Genomic DNA, 17,808 nt, shown 5'->3' with positions numbered 1-17,808 from the left:
AATAAATAATTTAAAAAAATGACGTGGGGTCCCCCCCACTTTTATAACCAGCCAGATACAACACAGCAGCAGCAGCCTAGCATTACAAGGGTGGGAAGGTCCACTGTTTTTGGCCCTTCCCAGCCTCATAATACCAGCCTGCGGCCGCCCCGGAGCCCGACCATCACAACAGATGGTCGGGTACTGGATCGTACCTGGCTCTTCCCGGCACCCCTGGTGGTGGTGGGTACTGGGGTAATAATGGTGGTTAGTGTTAGCCTCTGCACCGGCTAACACTAAGCCTCGCCTTAGTAATGGATGTTGTCACTCAGACAGCGGCCATTACTAAAGTGGTAGTAATAAAATTTGAAAATAAAAAGACAAAGATATAGATAAAATATTTTATTGAAATAAAGCACCCCCAACACAACCCTCATTAACCATTTTATTGTAGAAAAAAAAACGTCATCTAAGTAGTCCTCGAAACCGACGTAGTCCAAACACCAAACCTGTAAAAAAAAAAAATGAAATAAAACATGTCGTAGGCTTAGATTCAGTTTAATGTGTGATACTGACTGTTATACCATGTATAGAAGCCTGCCGTGAAGTTGACTTAGATACAGGGCGCCAGCAGACAGTATCATACATGGCCATACAGACATATATACAAACAAACATACATGCAAACATACATACATACATACATATATACAAACATACATACAAGCATGCACATATATACATGCAAATATACATACATGCAAACATACACACATATATACATGCAAACTATCATACATACATGCATACACACACACACACACATGAAAACATACATACATACAAACAAACATGCAAAGATACATACATACATATATACAAGCATGCACAAATATACATGCAAACATAAATACATGCAAACATAATTACATACATGCACATATATATAAACATACATGCAAACATACATGCAAAAATAAAAACATGCAAACATACATACATGCACATATATACATACATACATGACAACATACATACATGCAAACATACATACATACATACATACAAACATACATACACACATGCAAACATATATACATGCAAATATACATACAAACATGCACATGTATACATACATGTCAACATACATGCAAACATGCATGCACATATATACATACATACATACATACATACATGACAACATACATACATGCAAATATATACATGCAAATATACATACATACACACATGCACATATATACATACATGACAACATACATACATACATACATACATGACAACATACATATATATATATATATATATATATATATATATATATATATACACATGCAAATATACATACAAACATGCATACATACATACATGCAAACATACATTCATGCAAACATACATTCATGCAAACATACATACATACATACAAATATACATACACACATGCACATATATACATACATGACAACATACATGCAAAAATACATACATGCAAACATACACACATGCAAACATACATGCAAATATATACATGCAAATATACATACAAACATGCACATATATACATGCACATATATACATGCATGCCAACATACATGCACGGATATACATACATACATACATACATGACAACATACATACATGCCAACATACATGCCAAAAAAAATAATAATACGTTCATACTTACTTTCCTCCTGTCCGGCCTCCAGCGATGACGTTTCATCCATGTCGCCGCTGCAGCCTGTGATTGGCTGCAGAGGCGGTCACGTGGGATGAAGCGTCATCCTGACGTGCGTGACCGCCACTACAGCCTCTGATTGGCTGCAGCGGCGAAAGGGATGAAACGTCATCGCTGGAGGCCGGACAGGAGGAAAGTAAGTACGAACGTATAATTTTTATTTTTTTATTACATTTAAATTGTATTTTCCGCGCGCCGAGCATGTACTGTGAAGGTTGCTGAAAGAGTTAGTGCAGCCCATTAACTCTATCAGCACCCCGGACAGTAGCATGCTCGGCGCACGGAAGTGACAGGTTCGGTCAGAACTAGTTCGGCGAACTAGCCGAACCGAACTTTTGATAAGTTCGCTCATCTCTAATTTTAAAGAAAAGCCCTCAATGGCTCAACAGCGGGAATCATCCCACGATAAATAGGAGAGGCAGGAAAGTGAGAGGTGTACACTCCCCTGGCGGTATTGTGCTGGGGGACACGACAACCTGGTAGTCATAAAGATGTCAATGTAGTCCAAGTGCTGGTTCGGGGGACTACTAGCCACTAGTGTCCCAGGCAGAGAATAATCAGTATCGAATGCTGAGATGCACTAGGATATTTTGAGTGCAAGACGGTGAAAAATTACCCTTTACGAAGGCGCTGTTTCCTTTGTGATATTAAGGATGATCCTCTGGAGTCATGCAAATGTTAAACTTTTATTAATATCGTAACATGCAACATGTTTCAGAGCCGAACCGGCTCCTTCATCGACATTTGACCTATACTTATGTCATAGACGGGAAGCGGGAGTATGGAGCAGGCTCACGGCTCCATCATCTAAGCTGTTAGAAAGGGAGAGGCGGCCTCCTCTGACAGCCCATCGGGTGCAGATCGTCATCATGGCAGCCTGGGGGCCAAATGAAGGCCTCCAGGTCTGCCATCTTTGTACTCATATTAAGCTCTGCCAGCGACAGCGTTTAATAAAATCCTATGAAAATCATGTTTTACTGCAATACGTTTTTATTGCACTATATATTGCAAACGATCCAATGGTCACTGGTTCAAGCCCCCTATGGGGACTAATAAAAAAAAAGTAAAAAACGGTTAAAGTTTTTTATGTACAAAAAATTATTAAAAGTTTAAAAAAAGCCATGTAAAAAATAAATTATAAAAACACAGCTGGTATTACAACCATCTGTAAAAGTCAGAACTATTAGGGCATGCCCAGGCGTGGCGTATCTCTCTCAATTACTGGTGCACACACGTAGTCACCCGTAATTACGGGAGCCCCATTGACTTCCTCAGTCTGGCTGTAGACCTAGAAATACATAGGTCCAGCTAGAATGAAGAAATGTCATGTTAGTAAAACCAATACGCTCCGCAGCACACATAACATCTGCGGACTTCATTGCGGAATTCTTACTCTCCATTGAAGTCAATGGGGAAATTCCGTAATGAGTCCGCAACAAGTCTGCGACACGTCCGCAACAACCTTTGTATGCTGCGGTAAACAAATTCCACACCGCAGCCTATTCTCCACAGCGGAATTGTCCGCAACGTATAAACGAACACAACTAAAAAGCTGTGGAAGGCAATGGAGAAACGTGTACGCTGCGAATTTCCGCTGCGGACTGTCCGCAGCGGAATTCCAGAGCAATTCCGCCACGTCTGGTCATGCCCTTACAATTTCACGTTACTTAATCTGCAGGGTGAACGCTGTAAAAAGATAAAAATGCCAGAACAGCTGGTTTTGATCACCTCATCTCCCACAAAAAAATGGAAAAAAAGTGATCAAAAGATTTATGTACCCTACAATGGTCCCAATAAAAACTGTAGCTCGCTCCGCAAATAACAAGCCCTCACATTGTTTAATTGATGGAAAAATAAAAAAGTTATGGCTCTCATAACATTGCAACACAAAAAATGTTTTTCTTAACAATACGTTTTTTCTTTAGCCAAGTAGAAAAACATTAAAAACAACATAGGTTTGCTATTGCTGTAATTGTACCACAAAATAAAGTTAACATGTCGTTTTTATTGCATAGTGAACACCGTAAAAACTAAACCCAAAAAACAGCGGAGGAATCACTGTTTTTTTCCATTCCAACCCACAAAGAATTTTTTTCTAGATTTCAAGTACATTATATTGTGAAAATTAAGGAAGGAGGGAAAGGAAAAAGCACAAATGAAAATCCGATAAATGGCTGTGGCGGGAAGGGGTTTATGTGCAATAGTAGAAAAAAAATACATATTTGGTATCGCCGTAATCTTACTGGCCCATAGAATAAAGGTAACATATTACTTATGCAGCAGGGTGAATGGTGCAGGTTTAAAATGTTGTAATGTGCAACAGAGATTAAAAAATAAAAAAAAACTACACAAATTAATTATCGCTATACTCATAACGACCCGCAAAATATAGTTATTTTTGTCGCACAAAGAATAAATCAAAAAAATTAAATCAAAAAATACAATTTGTTTTGCAAAAAACAAGCCCTTATATGGCTACGTCGACAGAAAATGTAAAAAGTTATGGCCCACGGAAAGTAGTGATAAAAAAATAAAATAATTACTGCATCCCTCTTAGTGACCGCCAATACGCCTTTTCATGGCGGCTACTAAGGGGTCTTAGGCTAGGCCGCCGCCGCTTTTTCACGGCAGCCTAGTCCAAGTCCTGATGACTGCCGGATCTTGCTCCAATGGTAGCCATAGAAGTTTACTTAGATCGGGGCCGTTTAACCCCTTAAATGCTGCGGTTAATAGCGACCACGGCATTCAAGTCATTTACAGAGGGAGGGAGCTCCCTCTGTCACCCATCGTCGGCCCACAAATGCAATACTGAGTATACCAAAGCATTATATCTGCGATCAAAAGATCTAGTGGGACTAAAAAAAATAAGTAATAAATGTTAAATAAAAATTATTAATAAAGATTACAGTAAATAAAACAATAAACCATTTTTTCCATTTAAAAGGGGTTTTATCTATTAAAAATGTAAAAAAGAAATAAAAGTACACATATATTGGATCGCCACGACCGTAATGACCCAAACAATAAAGTTAATATGAAATTTAAACTGCAAGGGGAACACCGTAAAAAAAAAAAAAAAAAATTATGGCAGAATTGCTATTTTTTTCCATTGCCCCCCAAAAGTTCTATATACAACACCAGAACAAAGCTCATTACATATATACAGCTCCGGAACAAGCTCATTACATATATACAACACCAGAACAAGCTCATTACATATATACAACACCAGAACAAAGCTCATTACATATATACAGCACCAGAACAAAGCTCAGTGCATATATACAGCATCAGAATCAAGATCAGTACATATATAAAGTGTCAGAACCAAGCTCAGTACATAAATACAGTGCCAGAACCAAGCTCAGTACATATATACAGTGCCAGAACCTAGCTTAGTACATAAATACAACACCAGCACAAATACAGCTCAATTAATTGCAACCCCTGCAGAATAGGTTTGCACTAAATTGTATACAGCTCCCAGCTTGGCCCAAACAATGTTAACGATATGCTGGGAGTGGCTGTTTCACACAAAAAATCATACCACCCATCATCTTGCAGCAGATCATACAGTGACTACAGTAGATTAGAGGCAGAATAAACATTTACATTAAGTGACTCACCAGTGACGATCTCCGATTCTAGTTGTTCTTTTTCACTTTTTTTCCCCATCTGGTGACTTCTCCCGGCCACAGCCCATTTCTGCAGTTTGCAACTCCATGTCTCCAGCTTGCAACTCCATGTCTCCAGCTTCTCACTGTTCAAACATTTCTGCACCTATAAACAAAGATAAAGTTATCATGGTGCCAGACACTGCACACCTAAATATAATAGCACCATACACTGCACCTCTAATTATAATAGCAACATACACTGTCCCCTGATTATGATAGCACCATACACTGCACCTCTAATTATAATAGCACCATACACTGTGTCCCACACACACACACACACACACACACACACACACACCGTGCCCCCTGTAGATAGTGCCCTCCATAGAGCCCCCTGTAGATAGTGCCCTACATAGAACTTCCTGTAGATAGTGATCCCGTAGAGCCCCTGCTAATAGTGCCCCACATACAGCCCCTGTAGATAGTGTCCCACATGTAGCCCCCCTTGCAGATAGTTCCCCATATATAGCTTCCCTGTAGATAGTGCTACACATATAGCCCACCCCTGCATATAATGTCCAACATATAGCCCATCCCTGTAGATAGTGCCCTACATATATCTCCCCTTATAGTGCTCCACATATAGCCCACCCCTGTATATAGTGCCACACATATAGCTCCCCTATAGTGCTCCACATATAGCCCACCCCCGTATATAGTGCCTCACTAACAGCTCCCCATATATTGCTCCACATATAGCCTACCCCTGCATATGGCCAACCCCTGTATATAGTGCCTCACATATAGCTCCCCATATAGTGCTCCACATATAGCCCACCCCTGTATATAGCCCCCTCTGTAGATAGAGCTGACCTCTGTATATAGCCCCCCTGTAGATAGAGCTGACCTCTGTTGATAAAGCCCCCACCCTGTAGATAATATTACTCACATTTTTATTAGAATAAAAAAAAAACTTGACACACTCCCGCTCCCACGCCGTCCAGTGGCAATGTAGACCTGCTATCTTCTGAGCAGGTCTGCTGGAGTTACATCCTCGCGCTGCTTGCGTCGTTGAAAGGCGCCGATTGACATGGTAAGTCATTCTGCTCTGCCAATCAACGGCTTTCATAGACGCAAGCATCGCGCCGCTTGTGTCTATGAAAGGCAGTGATTGGCAGGGCACTATGACTTGCCCTGTCAATCAGTGCCTTTCAACAATGCAAGTGGCGCAAAGAAGTAACCACATCGCTTGAGTCGTTGAAAGGCGCTGAATGGCCGGGCACAGAACGTACCCATCCATTAATCTAAGGGTATGTTCACACGGCCTATTTACGGACGTAATTCGGGCGTTTTTGCCCCTAATTACGTCCGAAAATAGCGCCTCAATAGCGCTGACAAACATCTGCCCATTGAAAGCAATGGGCAGACGTTTGTCTGTTCACACGAGGCGTATATTTACGCGCCGCTGTCAAATGACGGCGCGTAACTAGACGCTCGCGTCAAAGAAGTGACCTGTCACTTCTTTGGCCGTAATTGGAGCCGTTATTCATTGACTCCAATGAATAGCAGCGCTAATTACGCCCGTAATTGACGCGGCGTTCAAGCGCCTGCACATGCCGCTACGGCTGAAATTACGGGGATGTTTTCAGGCTGAAACATCCCCGTAATTTCAGCCGTAACGGACGCCCTCGTGTGAACATACCCTAATACAGTGCAGGAGGGGGTGGCGGTGGCTGGTGTTGGCATTGGCGCCGCCACCCCTCTTAGAGAGGTAGTAGGGCGCAGTCATGGACGGTGAAGTCCTGGCAACCCCCCCACTTTCCCCCTTAGTTGCGCCCGGGGCACATGCCCCACCTGCCCCCCCTAGCTACGCGCCTGCATGTACCCCAAAAAAGTACCACAAAAAACAAGCCCACATATTACTAAATTGACGGAAAAATTAAAAAGTGACGATGCAAAAACAAATAATTTCAGTTCAAATGTTTTTTTTATTGTGCAAAAGTCGTAAAACATAAAAAACCTATACATATGTGGTATCACCGTAATCGTACCGACCCATAGAATAAAGGTAACATGTTATTTACGCCGCACGGTAAACAGCATAGAACAATGGCGGAATTGCTGGTTTTTTTTTCTATTCCCCTCCAATAAAAGTTAATCAAAAAATTATATGTACCCGAAATGGTGCCATTAAAAATTACAAATGACTTGTTTGCTCCATGGTTAAATAATTAATTAATTATTTCATTATTAAAAAATACAACTAATTCCACAAAAAAAAAAGTCCTCGGCTATGTCGATGCAAAAATAAAAATGTTATAGCTCTTCAAATGCGACGATGGAAAAACGAAAAAAATAGCTTGGAAATTAAGGCCTAAATAGGCTGGTCACTAAGGAGCTAAAGCCCAAAATAACTGTTTAATAAAAGAATAAAGGACTTGAGATGAGCAAACCTATTAGACACATATCACATTAGGTCCAAATTTCCAAAAAGCTTAAAATTAGTCAAAATGTGAAAGTTATGGTGTTCGCAGCGCAAGAATTGTCAAAATGGTGGCCACTGGTGAGCGCTGTCCACCAATTGGCCAATTATATAAATAAAAGAGGAGAGAGAAGGATTATTAAAAAAAATTAAATAAACTAAACATACTCACCACCTTCCCTGGTCTCCTGACGTGTCCCTGCCGGAAAGTGAGATGACGTAGCTGTGATCGCTGCAGCCAATCCCAGGCCACAGTGATCACATGGGACAGCTACGTCATCTCACCTGCCGGTAGCGACGTGTCGCTACTGTAGTACAGCGTATGTGTTGATTGTGTTTTTTTTTATTTTTGTGAAATCGCATGTACCCTGATTGCCTTGTTTGACCCTCTGATGTCTTCAAGGACTGCAACAAACTTAGATTCAGTCCTAGAAGACGTTAAATAGTCTGATAGGCCTATCGGGGGACTTGCGATTCGCAAAACGAATTTGGACCGAAACGAACGGCCGATTTAAAAGAAAATTCGCTCATCGCTATTAAGGACTCTGCACTGCAAGGCAGCAATGCTAACCAATCTGCACTGTGACATTGTAAATACTTATTATTAACACTATAGCAGGAGATGTCACTTCTGGTCATATTTGTGACATCATCAGATAAAGTACAGGAGGCCATTGTTACCTCACTGCATGATGTCATAATGACTGTGACTCTATATGAACTGGGGTTTAGGAGGGGCGACTGCTCAGTCCAGGATATGAAGATAAGCAGACACAAGATACTTCACCATGAGGATCTCACAGAGAATAGCGGAAGCTTCTGATGTTTGTGAAGTCACCAGTCGGAATCCGGAACACTGGAAGAGGAGAACTTCATGCACGAGCCGCATGGCAGGGGAAGAACAACAGGAAAATCGGGGACTTTGGCTTATATACACGGTGATAGGAGGTTCAGTCATTTACTTTCAGGTTTTGGGACCAAGAAGAAAAACAGTAATGTGGAGGAAAATCTGCCGCCATGATGCCAGCAATCTCCAAACATTGAAGGTATGTGCATAATATATATGTTCATTTAATCTGAAAATGTGGGATATTTGAGAATTTGGGGGTTTGTTATACATTATGGCCCATATTTACTGGGTAGTTTATGTCAGTTTATTTTGTAAGCTTAACCAAATAAAGTTGCAAACGGTGACATGCAACAAATTTGGTGTCAAATTTATCTTTTCTCGTCACTTGACAAATTTAAAAAGTGACAAAAAAAGTGCCATTTATTAAAGTAAACTATGTTAAAATGGCACAAATTTTGCCCTTATTATTTTATTGCAGGGAGGAGATTTGAACGAGCGGCTGAAGATGAAGATGAGAACTGTGAGATTGATCAAAATCGTATGTAACGTGACAATTCTATTTATAATTCTATATTTGGTGCCTTCCGATGTCATAATACACTGATTATACAGGTCAAGGCAAATACATGGAATTAGAGATGAGCGAACCGGGAGAACCGACCCCGTTTTCGGTCCGAACATCGCGAAAAGTTCGGTTCGCAGCGAATCCGAACTTCACCGGGCTCGGCCGAACACGTTTTGACCGAACCCGGGCGGGCAGAAAAAATCTTACAAAAATATTATACTAATTGGCAGCCACTTGTCTCTATCAATCACTGATAGAGAAAAGAGGCTGCTGATTAAAAATAAAATAAAAAGCATTTCATACATACCCGGTCGTTGTCTTGGTGACGAGTCCCTCTTCTTCCTCCAGTCCGTCCTTCTTTCCTGACGCGGCAGCCTGTGATTGGCTGCAGTGGCCGCTGCAGCCCGTGATTGGCTGCAGAGGCCGCGGCAGCCTGTGATTGGCTGCAGAGGCCGCGGCAGCCTGTGATCGGCTCTGCTCCGAGACTCTGGAATTCCCTGACATCGTTGTCCACATACGAACAGCGATGTCTGGGGCTTCCCCAGAGCCGGAGTCCCTGGCAGAGTGCTAGTACAGGCTCTGCTCCGGGACTCGGTGGAATTCCCTGACATAGCTGCCCATATATGGACAGTGTGTTAGGGTCTTCCCCAGAGCGAAGTCTCAGCCAGAGCGCTAGTATCGGCTCTGCTCCGGGACGCTGCGGAATTCCCTGACATAGCTGCCCATATATGGACAGTGTGTCAGGGTCTTCCCCAGAGCGGAGTCCCGGGCAGAGCGCTAGTAGGCTCTTCCTGGGACTCCAGCTGGGCTCCTGACATGCCTGGGACTCCTGCTCTGGGGAAGCCCCTGACATCATTGTCGATGTATGGACAGCGATGTCAGAGGCTTCCCCAGAGTCCCGGAGCAGAGCCGATAATAGCGCTCTGCCCGGGACTCCGCTCTGCGGAAGACCCTGACACACTGTCCATATATGGGCAGCTATGTCAGGGAATTCCACCGAGTCCCAGAGCAGAGCCTGTACTAGCGCTCTGCCCGGGACTCCGGCTCTGGGGGAGCCCTAGACATCGCTGTTTGTATGTGGACAACGATGTCAGGGAATTCCAGAGTCTCAGAGCAGAGCCGATACTAGCGGCTCTGTGTCCCGCGTGTAAGGGTGCTCTCATACTTACCTCTCCCTGGGGGGCCAACGCAGGAATGCGGGCTTGTCGGCCCGCTCAGAAGTCGGCTCCGGACGAAGGAGCGTCTTGGGCGTCATGGCAACGGCCGCACTGCCGACAGCCATGACGCATGCGCCCCACGGCAAACAGGGCGAAGTCTCGCGCTGTGGGACTTGGAGGAGGAGAGAAGAGGAGGGACACGGCCGGATGACAGGGAGCGCGGCAAGCGAGGGGGGCGGAGCAAGCGAGTGGCGCGAAAAAGGAGTAGGACGGAGAGGTGACGAGAGACAAGAGGAGAGGTTTAAGAGAGCAGGTGTCCGGACCAGAGAGAGAGACCGCCGAACAGGGGTCCGGACAGGGAAAGTGAGCTGCAAGGAAGGTCGCCGGGAGAGAGGAGGCAGGAGCCTGACAGCACGTGGACTCCCCACTGCAGCCTTGGAGACAGAGGACAAAAGAACAGCACGGGTGTTGCTGCTACAACCCTTCAGAAGAACAGAGGACTGGCCGGAGCACAAGGAGTGTGCCAACAGCCACAGGTACCATGCCCAGACCTTAAGACCCCTGACCAAGAGCTAGAGTCCCGTCTTAAAGAAAGTGCCCTTGTCCTAGTCAGTGACTGTTTCCTGGAGTGACGTCCCTCGCTAATTACCGCCACCGTACGCCCAGAAGACTAGTCCCAAAAGGGACAAACAACTCATCCTGAGCTATTCCCAAAGGCAAGGCAGACTTGCTAGCTTATTAACCGCGCCAGTGTCCCTGCGTGTCCTCCAGAGTAAAGCACTGCATGTAATACTTGCATGGAACTGTTGTTGATAAAGCACCGCATGTAACCCTTGCATGGAACTGTTGTTGATAAAGCACCGTATGTAACCCTTGCATGGAACTGTTGTTGACAAAGTACCGCCTGTAATACTTGCATGGAATTGTTGGTGATGAATCTTGCTGGAACAGGAGCAGGCAGAAGGAACGGCCGGGTTGACGGAACTTTATCGGACTATTAGCTGGACTTCGTGTAAACCTTAGCGTCAGCCCGCCAGTTCAGTTGCGTCCTAGGGGGTCCACCGTTCGGACCACCGACTGTGGAGAGAGAGGGTTGTCATGAAAGGTAGCGGATAGCTCCGCAAGTACCCGTGATGGTGCTGCTAGTATGTACGTTAGTCGCTGATTCCCACAACGCGACCCGTGGGCCGAGAGTGTGACTCTTACCCTAGGGTAGGCTGCCAGTAGCGGGTAGCTCCCGCCGTGACTGACCGCGGCGTGTCCCTAGCCAAGCCGGCAACGTGGGGTCAGGCACAACCTCTCTGCGGGGGACTTCCAGCGGGATCGAAGTCCTCAACCTCAGGATTCCTGTCTGCTCCATAGAAGAAGATTTACTGTTATCTGCTCGCTGAAGTAAAGAAGTATAAAAGAAAAAGGCGTGTCTCTGTCATTTCGTAGCGACAGCGGTAGTTCCTCCTACATAAATTGTCGTAGTCGGCAGGATCCGAAACCTCGCCGCGATGGAACCGTCCAGCAGCGGGACATTACCGCCGACCCAACTGTCATGATACCCATGGGGGCCGCCCTAATGAACATTCCCAAGTTTGACGGGAAGTGTGTATCGATCGCGGACTGGACGGAACGAGTTCGTACTGCGGCCCGGTTATTCCAGGTACCGGTGACCCACCAAGCCGACCTGGCCTTCAACTCACTCGAAGGGGACGCGAGACAAGCTGTCTTGGTTTTACCGCTGGAACACCGTGACACGCTAGAAGCAATCATCAGCCGATTGGAATCCCTCTATGGAGATGTCACTTCAGCCGCCGACCTCCGGAAGAAATTTTATACCAGGGTACAGAGGAACGGGGAATCACTCCAGCAATTCGCTGTAGGATTACAAGGAATGTGGAGTCGACTAGTACGGAAGGATCCCGCGGGGTGCGCAGCCTTAACAGAGCCGGACCGAATAGTGCGAGACCAGTTTGTATCCGGGCTAGACAGCCGGACCCTGAGGTGCGCCGCGAGAGACCTCGTCCGGGTAACCCCCGCCGCCACAATGAGTGAGGTGTTACGAGAAGCACTCGAAGTTCATCGAGAGGAGTTGGGAGAAGCGAGTATGGCCCTGCAAAAAGTGGGTGCACCTGAGCCATCTGCAAGGGAGACCGGACGGCCAGAAGCGGTGTTCACAGAATTCGCCCGGGATGTCAAGAAGGCTATTCGGGAATAGAAGACCGATGTCGCTCAATTAAGAGTAATGGCCGATTGACCGGAATATCTTTCTCGTCCACCCCGATCGACACAAGGAGGGCCTCGACGCTGTTGGCAGTGTGATCAGCCGGGCCATTTCGCCAGAGATTGCAGGATGAGACGCTACCCAAGACGGGAACAGCCACCTTTAAACTAAGGTACCCCGCCGCTGAGGGCCAAGCTGCGGGCATTCCATCGACGGGCCCAAAAGAAAGGGTGGAACTTTTGACAGGAAAATGCCCCGTAGTTACAGCCATGATCGGGGGGGTTAACGTTCCTTGCCTTATCGACACTGGGTCGGAGGTAACCACCATGACTTATCAGTTGTTCCATGAACAGTTCCAAGGTCGACAGACTCTAGAAGCCCCTTGGATTGAACTTACGGCGGCTAATAGCCTGCCAATTCCCATTGCCGGTGTTACGTGGTTAGAATTAGAAGTATTTAATCGTAATTTTCCCCGTGCTGGTATTGTGGTAGTACATAATTGTGCAAGGCCGGGTATACCTGTTATAATTGGCATGAAAGTGTTGCAGGAAATACATGGTATGATGTTCAACGAGACGAGCGGTGCCCGGTGGGAGGAGCTGGCAACCGATCGGACCGCCCGGCAAGCTTTGTTTCAGGTGCATCAAATCTGCCAATGACAGGCTGACTTGAAGACGCTACAGGGCCGAGTGGGGTCGGTGAGGGCCCCAGGTAAGGCGGTGCTGCAAGTACCACCTCTACAGGAAGTCGCCATTCCCCTCTCCGTAGGGACTCATCATCGCTTAAAGGATGCCATGGTCATGGTGGAACCCATGCGAAGTCTCAAGAGTACGCCACCCTAGGTGGTAGGAAGAACGGTGTGTCGGATAACCAAAGGAATGGCGACCGTCAGAGTGCTGAATCCGACCCAAGGGGTGATTGAGATACTGGCCGGCACGGTGCTAGCTAATGTTGAGATGGTGAGGCCCGAGGACGTGACGGACCCGGCCATGGCCGAAACGTTAAAAGAGACATCGTCGAGAGATGAAGGGAGTGAGGCCGACGTGAACGAGCAGACTGATCGACTGTGGCGCGAACTGTATGGAATAGCCCCGGATACCAAGTCAGAGGAGCAACTGAGGACGCTTCTGCAATGCTTCGGCTGGGTTTTCGCTCAGCATGAAGAGGACTTTGGATGCACCACTACCATCGAACATGGGATTCACACTGGGGCGGCGCCGCCCATCAGAGAGTGATATCGCAATATACCCCCCGCGCTGTATCGAGAGGTAAAAGAGCTCCTCCAGAAGATGTTAGACGGACAGGTGATTCGAGAGAGTCAGAGCCCATGGGCAGCCCCGATTGTGCTGGTAAGGAAGAAGGATGGGTCGCTCCGGTTTTGTGTGGATTACCGCAAGTTGAACGCCTGTACTCATAGGGATGCCTACCCACTGCCCCGAGTGAAAGAATCATTAACCGCCATGCAGGAGGCTCGGTACTACATGACGCTCGATTTAGCAAGTGGGTACTGGCAGGTACCCATGAAGGAAGCGGATAAGGAGAAGACGGCGTTCATCACTCCCTCAGGCTTGTTCGAATTCAACCGGATGCCGTTCGGGCTAACAAATGCGCCCAGTACTTTCCAACGGCTAATGGAGCATTGTCTGGGAGATCTAAATTATGAGTCAGTCTTGATCTATTTGGACGATATTGTCAGTTTTTCAAAGACCTTCCCAGAACACCTGCGGCATCTACAGGTCGTGTTGGAACGATTGGGAAGGTATGGACTCAAACTAAAACCCAGCAAATGCCGACTGGGCCGCCAGCAGATCAAATACTTAGGCCATGTCGTGAATGCAACAGGAATTGCACCTGACCCAGATAAGATTAAAGCCATACAGGAGTGGGCCATTCCGCAGAACACCACGGAAGTACGAGCCTATCTCGGGTTGGTCGGTTACTATCGGAGGTACATCCGAGACTTCTCCAAAATTGCAAGTCCTCTGAATCAGCTCCTCTGTGGACAACCCACCCAAAAGAAGGGGAGCCGAAGCCCCAGTGTAGTGGAACAATGGCAGGAGCCACAACAAGCGGCATTCGAAGCATTGAAGGCACGACTGGTGACCGCACCCATCCTCGCTTTTACAGACTTCGCCCAGCCATTCCGGCTGTACACTGATGCCAGCCTGAAGGGACTGGTAGCGGTCCTGGCCCAGCAGCAAGGGGACGTTGAACGTGTCATCGCCTATGGTAGTCGTAGTCTGCGACCGTCAGAACGCAATCCAACCAATTACAGCTCGTTCAGGCTTGAGTTATTGGAGTTATTGGCCATCATGTGAGCTGTTACCGTACTGTTTGCCAAATACCTGGTCGGAAGTCAAGTGGAAATTTACACAGATAACAATACCCTGGCGTATCTTGGAACGGCAAAACTGGGAGCGATGGAACAACGATGGATAGCCCGACTGGCTCGATTCAACTATACCATTCGTTACAAGCCCTGTAAGAACCATACCAACGCAGATGCACTCTCCCGACAGCCGTGTGAGACCCCGTGTGGTTCATCCCCCACTGCAGCAGCAGCAGGTAGTGACAGCAATACAAGGGATTGAGGATCTTACTGAGATGTATGATAGGGCCGAGTGGAAGAAGCGGCAGCAGCAAGACCAGGACATCCAAACCATCGACAAGTGGGTGCGTCGGCAGGGAAGGCCCACGGCAGCGGAGTGAAGAAGGTTGTCAGCACCAGCTAAAGCATTGGTTTGGCAGTTGGAGCGACTGGAACACCATGATGGAGTATTGTACAGAAGAGTGTGGGCCCCACGGGAATCTCGCGATAAATAGCAGTTGGTATTGCCCATCGCCGATGTCAAACCCGTGTGCAAGTGGATGCACGAGAACCGAGGTCATTTCGCTGTGGAAAAGACTGTACAGATCATCCGGAATCACTTCTATGCTCCAAACTTGGAAAGAATAATGGAAGATGTCTACAAGGAATGCACGGAGTGTGTCCTGCACAAAGCGACGGAACAGCCGGAGAGGCCCATGACCATCGTGACGGGTGAGCCCCTAGAACTGCTGACGATAGACTTTTTAACAGTCCAAGAAGTTACTTCAGGGCACCGATATGCGTTAGTATGCTTGGACCATTTTTCGAAATTTGCCGTGGTGATTCTTACGGGGGACCAGACTGCGACGACTACCGCGGCTGCACTGTGGAAGCATGTCATCCATCCGTATGGGTGCCCCAGACGCATCTTGTCGGATCAAGGACCGAATTTTGAGTCTGATCTCTTCCAGGAGCTGTGTATCTTACATGGAATTCGGAAATCCAGAACGACCCCATATCACCCCCAAGGGAATGGGGCTTGCGAACGATTCAAACGCACCTTACTCGGCCTACTAAAGACCACCGGGGATGAATGACAGGAACGGTGGCCTGAATATGTGGACGACCTGGTATGGGTCTATAACAACACTGTGCATCGAACTACCGGGTATATACCATATCAATTAATGTTCGGCCGACCAAGCCAAGAGTTCCTTTGGATCTTCTGTTAGAGACGCCGGAGGTAGAAGTCAATCGATCACCGTCACAATGGGTACAGGAACATCAATGACGGTTGAGCGCCGCAAAGGGCGAAATGGAGAGAGCTCGGCCCACGGAGAGCTTGCCCCTCATGGAAGAACCCCAGTGAGCATTTCATACAGGGGATCGGGTGCTTGTGCGGAATTGCAGGGCGGCACGTGGCCATAAGCTGGAACCCCGATGGGAGAGGAAACCATATTTGGTGGTAAAACGCATTGACCCCGGGCTTCCTGTGTATGAAGTGAAACCAGAGGGTGACCAGGGACCGAGCAGAAGGCTGCATCACAACCTGTTGCGGCCATGTACCTTTCTGACACCAGAATCCGTCACGTCATAAAGGCAAGAACAACCGCAGAGTGCTCCGCCGACAAATATTGACGAAGATTGGTGGTTGGTGGTTCCATCAGACGACCTTAGCGTACCCTGGGCGTCACGACCGACAGGGTCAGAGAAGCCAACCGAGTGCGTGGAAACACCTGCAACGGAAGTGAATCGTGCACTGCGTTACCCCCAGAGGTGTACTCGCAACCGACAACCGGCCTATTTGCAAGACTATGAAGTTTAGTGCAGAGGACTGCACTTGATAACCAAGGGGGAAGTGTAAGGGTGCACTCGTACTTACCTCTCCCTGGGGGGCCAACGCAGGAATACGGGCTTGTCGGGCGGCTCAGAAGTCGGCTCCGGACGAAGGAGCGTCTTGGGCGTCATGGCAAATGCCGCACTGCCGTCAGCCATGACGCATGCGCTCAACGGCAAACAGGGCGAAGTCTCGCGCTGCAGGACTTGGAGGAGGAGAGAAGAGGAGGGACACGGCCGGATGACAGGGAGCGCGGCAAGCGAGGGAGGCGGAGCAAGCGAGTGGCGCAAAAAAGGAGTAGGACGGAGAGGTGACGAGAGACAAGAGGAGAGGTTTAAGAGAGCAGGTGTCCGGACCGGAGAGAGAGACTGCCGAACAGGGGTCCGGACAGGGAAAGTGAGCTGCAAGGAAGGTCGCAGGGAGAGAGGAGGCAGGAGCCTGACAGCACGTGGACTCCCCACTGCAGCCTTGGAGACAGAGGACAAAAGAACAGCACGGGTGTTGCTGCTACAACCCTTCAGAAGAACAGAGGACTGGCCGGAGCACAAGGAGTGTGCCAACAGCCACAGGTACCGTGCCCAGACCTTAAGACCCCTGACCAAGAGCTAGAGTCCCGTCTTAAAGAAAGTGCCCTTGTCCTAGTCAGTGACTGTTTCCTGGAGTGACGTCCCTCGCTAACTACCGCCACCGTACGCCCAGAAGACTAGTCCCAAAAGGGACAAACAATTCATCCTGAGCTAGGCCCAAAGTCAGGGCGGACTTGCTAGCTTATTAACCGCGCCAGTGTCCCTGCGTGTCCTCCAGAGTAAAGCACTGCACGTAACCCTTGCATGGAACTGTTGTTGATAAAGCACCGCATGTAACCCTTGCATGGAACTGTTGTTGATAAAGCACCGCATGTAACCCTTGCATGGAACTGTTGTTGACAAAGTACCGCCTGTAATACTTGCATGGAATTGTTGTTGATGAATCTTGCTGGAACAGGAGCAGGCAGAAGGAACGGCCGGGTTGACGGAACTTTATCGGACTATTAGCTGGACTTCGT

General features: G+C 47.3%; 1 pseudogene; it reads left to right on the top strand.

Moving 5' to 3' along the window:
* LOC142760410 (uncharacterized) overlaps positions 1 to 16,217 on the top strand; it is a 23,921-nt pseudogene extending 7,704 nt beyond the window's left edge.
* The last annotated feature ends 1,591 nt before the right edge of the window (positions 16,218 to 17,808 follow it).

The sequence above is a fragment of the Rhinoderma darwinii genome, chromosome 4 (assembly GCF_050947455.1).
Source record: "Rhinoderma darwinii isolate aRhiDar2 chromosome 4, aRhiDar2.hap1, whole genome shotgun sequence".
Taxonomy (NCBI): Eukaryota; Metazoa; Chordata; class Amphibia; order Anura; family Rhinodermatidae; genus Rhinoderma; species Rhinoderma darwinii.
The sequence above is the reverse complement of the archived record's forward strand: the minus strand, read 5'-3'. Positions and strand labels throughout refer to the sequence as shown.